This window comes from Syngnathoides biaculeatus, chromosome 9, assembly GCF_019802595.1.
Source record: "Syngnathoides biaculeatus isolate LvHL_M chromosome 9, ASM1980259v1, whole genome shotgun sequence".
Classification (NCBI taxonomy): domain Eukaryota; kingdom Metazoa; phylum Chordata; class Actinopteri; order Syngnathiformes; family Syngnathidae; genus Syngnathoides; species Syngnathoides biaculeatus.
The window spans coordinates 28,356,323-28,360,493 of record NC_084648.1 but is presented as its reverse complement, the minus strand read 5'-3'; the positions used below and the strand labels follow the sequence as shown (position 1 = coordinate 28,360,493).

At 37.0% G+C, this 4,171-nt stretch overlaps 1 long non-coding RNA gene across 5 annotated transcripts; it reads left to right on the top strand.

Annotated features, from left to right (window-relative positions):
- The first annotated feature begins 717 nt into the window (after window positions 1–717).
- On the top strand, window positions 718–3,225 carry LOC133506223 (uncharacterized). Of its 5 annotated transcripts, none has more exons than XR_009796432.1 (7): window positions 718–1,065; window positions 1,592–1,664; window positions 1,878–1,950; window positions 2,067–2,206; window positions 2,292–2,431; window positions 2,546–2,678; window positions 2,880–3,225. It is a non-coding gene; the product is annotated as an uncharacterized LOC133506223 (long non-coding RNA). The 5 variants fall into 5 exon arrangements; XR_009796431.1 differs by having other exon boundaries at window positions 720–1,065; window positions 1,592–1,657; window positions 2,546–2,610; XR_009796430.1 differs by having other exon boundaries at window positions 720–1,065; window positions 1,592–1,657; window positions 1,862–1,950; window positions 2,546–2,610.
- Window positions 3,226–4,171: the final 946 nt, after the last annotated feature.

The following is a 4,171-nucleotide window of genomic DNA, read 5'->3' as shown; positions in this document are numbered from 1 at the left end:
ACAGAGAGTGGCACATTGGTTCATCTCAAATTTCTATAGAGTTTGTAAACAACAACTTGCTTTACAGAACTTCGGTTGTAACATGCTATAGAATTTCGATGGAACAAAATGTTTCTATAGAAATTCTGTAGAAAGTTTTGGTGAACAGAAATTGGCACAGTGCTTGATCTGAAATTTCAATAGAATTTGGAATTTTAATTTTAAAGCAATATCAGAGTTACTACACGTGCTGAAGTCGCATAATAAAATGCATCAAGTATTTGTTACAATATATAAATACTGTTATGACTATGGAGATTTCAAAATAGGGCAAGTCCATCATGTAAGACAAGCCACTATTATAAAGCCTACATCTTGAAAAATCGGAAACCAGCTGTCAGTGTGTTGAAGAGAGCACTACGTTCACAAACCTTCAATCACTATCAACCAAATGGCCAAACAAACCAAGGAGAACCCATCTGACCAAATCCGGATTTGAACCATTATTACAGTTTAAAAGATGTGGGTTATGAAAACCACTCAATCAACTGGATTTTCATCCATTAAATCGTGAGTAACAACATGACCAACAAAAATAAACAGCTGACGTGTTTTTTTCAAGTTCGAGTATTAAATTTTGCAGAGTTATCCACACTTAACATTTCCAACTGTTCTCTGGGTGTGGCATGTTTCGCCTGCCAGCAGGTGGCGGCGAGTTGTATGATGATGCAGTTGACTGAAGGAGAAGAAGAAAATGTGGCATGTCCTTTAATTCAAAAAATGGCAGTTTATTGCTGTGAGTCTAGAGAAGTCTCCAGTTTTCTTGCTGTGAAGGCAATAAATTAACGTTTTCCACACACCACCTAAGGCGTCTGTTGTATGTGGTGTAGGGAACGTTCTCGAAAGCATGTGTTCGCCTTCGGCCGGCGTTCTAGTTTATCGTCATGAACCTTCAATTGCAGCTATCCAGCCAGCTACTGTAGCTACCACGGACTCGCAGCGATAGCAACGAGGCGACAACCTGTAACTAGTACTTTTTTTAATTCGAAACTTTTCTACATTTGAAACCTCGATCAAAACATGTCGGTAAGTATATTTATTTTTTTCCAAATTAACTCATTTGTTTTATTTGTACTTATAGATCTAAAAGTAAGTAGTAGTAGCAGATGCATAAATGAAATATGTAAGTGATATGACTGCTCACAGATTCTAAGGGGTTTTCAAAGCTCTTTCCAATGATAGTTTTTTAAATTCCATCCATTCATTTTCTTGAACGCTTATCCTCACGAGGGTTGCAGGAGAGCTGGAGCCTATTCCAGCTGGCAATGGGCAGGATCCTGGTACACCCTCAAGTAGAACATGTGTAATGAAAAATTTGGTACATACATTAGTCTATTGACATATTTTGCAGCCAAAGCTATCTCGGCAAATCCATCGAAGAAAAGATATGTTCATCTTGAGAGTGGTACGCAATTTTAGTAGATGCAATCTTGCTACACAACCAAATATATTTTAAATATCCTGAAACACTGACCTCCACCATTGATATATATTACATCAATTAAAGCCAATTACATTTATAATTAATCCAAAATATCTGTTCTTTTTTCAGCTAACACAAGTGGGTTATGTTACCCACCCAACTTCCTTGGGGCAGAATAAGACGGAAATAGTAAAGGTGACTAGTAAGTTATTTTTCCCCAGTTTTATATGGTGGAATCAGAATTGGCATGTCTCATTTAATTCTCTCACTGCATGCATATCAACAGTGTCATTCATTGATGTACTATTTTTTTTTTATATAAATGTACAATTTGGATGTTTTGTTTTAATTTTTCAAAGAGCCCAGGAATTCAATGAATTGATGTCATGACTATTTCAGTGATGTGATATTGCAGGTCCAAAAACCTCCTGACGTGGAGGATTCAGAAAGTGATGCCAGTGCTGTAATTGCCCTGCAAGACCATCAAAGTAAATACAAGTTCTGTTTAAAGCACTTTGTAAGAAGAAATCTGGCCCTAAGAGTACAATTAAAAAAAAAACTTGGTTACCATGATATTCTGTTTTGTTCATACTCTTTTCGGCAGTGGAACAGGTAGTTCACCGTCACCATGAAGAACCCTAAGACATTCAAAACCAAGACATCTACCTTCAACCTCGAGCCATCCACCACCACACATGAGCTTCTACCATTCCTCCAAAGAGAGTTGGCCCATGTACGAAACAAGTAAGCCAAAAATGTCTACGACTAACTCGTCTTATAGACCTCTTTGTCATTTGTGCTTTTGCATTGTGCATGTGTTGTTGTTCAGGGTTCCAATATAAAGAGCTGATGCTGCTTACTGAGATAAGGGACACCGGCAGGCATCAAGACCATAGGGCAGCACAAGAAGAGGACATCGACATTGTACAGATAAAATATCTGGCCGACTTCATTGTCCTTGACCAGAAGGTGACGGAAGACCCTTCTGCTTCTGCAGAACTGTTATGATTAAGTATGGAAAAAAGTTGAGTTTAATTTTAACAAACTAATTCCCAATTTTGTCATCTTCTTTTTGCTTTGCAGAAATTCCAAATATTGAAAGTTGGATGGTTAACCCTCAAGGGAAATATCAAAGGGATCGTGAAGAAGTAATTGAATATTATATATTTTGTACAGAATGTATTTTTTCTACCAGTAATATACAGTTGAGAATCAGGTGAAGATTTTGTAATTGTTTTAACTTTCAAATATTGCATTTGTTAATACAATTGAAGTATTTTGTTTGGTGTTTGCAGACTTCCGAGCAATGCTCTTTCTATAAACAAAATATGGATTCTTGTATTTGATAGATTCCTAACTGATAGTTATAGTGTTTGCCAGATGTAATAATAACCAAGTCTCTTAATTTTTAACTCAGAATGTGTCTTGAGAAACCACAAGGGGATTCTGAGTGATGTACGAAGTATGGCCACGTCAAGCCTGAAATATGCACCTGACAAATGCGGTGGCAGTGGCAGGAAACAGGACGGGAGGAACCAGGATGGACAGGAAATATGAGAGACACATAGCTAAAGTTCACATAGTGGAATATTATATTTTAATTTGTTTGGAACATAATTTAAGAAAAACGTTTATTTTAAATGTTAAATGTATTACTGTGGGCTGAATAACCCAATTGTATGAAATTGTCTGTAGTTTGATTGAAAAACAGTCTAGTTTCACACTGCATAATAAAGGTTTCAATCTATGTTTTAATAGCTCTATTTCCATTTAGCATGACGTTGTTTCTATGTTCTCAGGCAACATTGATTTTATTTGGGATTGTCACGATAATGCAAATTGTGAATACAATGTTGAAGCAACGTTATTTCAGTTCTTTAGATGAGTTTCTTCACAACAGTCCAATGGAACAGTTCTATAGATTTCTATAGAACTTGGGTCCTAGAGTTCTATACCATTTCTATAGAATGTTTTTATAGAAATTCTTTTGAAATGTTCTATAGAAAATTTTTAGCAGGGTCCCGGGACCCTTGTGAGGATAAGAGGCTCGGAAAATGGATGGATGGATGCTCCCTGAGATTGCTGAGTCATCCTGTATTGTGTTTTTCAATTTCCCCAAAACAAAATGGGATGAGCTCCAACTTATTCTTGACTCAAACGAGGACAAGCACCATAGTAAAAAGACTGGTGGATATTGAAGTTGTGTTAATGAACTATCATGGTGTTCCTCACCTGTTGTCCAATTTCATCTGTAATGAACTCCCACTGAGAATGTAGTGTATGTTCCAATCCAGGTTGGTAGGAGAGCACAAAGTTAAACCTGGTGAAAAATTAAGCCCACCTCGCCTGCCGACTTAGTGTATGTAACATCAATTTATCTTATCTATACATATCGTTTGATGTTTTTATCCCAAAATATAAGTATTTATGAATTCAAGTCCATGAACCTTGACCTAGTTTCCCGTACCTGAAAAACACCTCCTTTCATGTGGCTTACCTCTGATGTCACAGCTAGGAGACCTGGTGCTGTGGGACTAGCTTTTGGTCGTCGCATTGCCTGTTGACACCGAATCAAAAACCGTTCGTTTCGAGAATTCCTCAGTGACTGTAAACTAAAAACAGTCTAAAAATGGGAAAGATGTGCGGTTCTGTTTTGTAACAATTCGAATTATTCAAGTCAGTTTGTTTTTTTCCCAAGGACCCATGCCT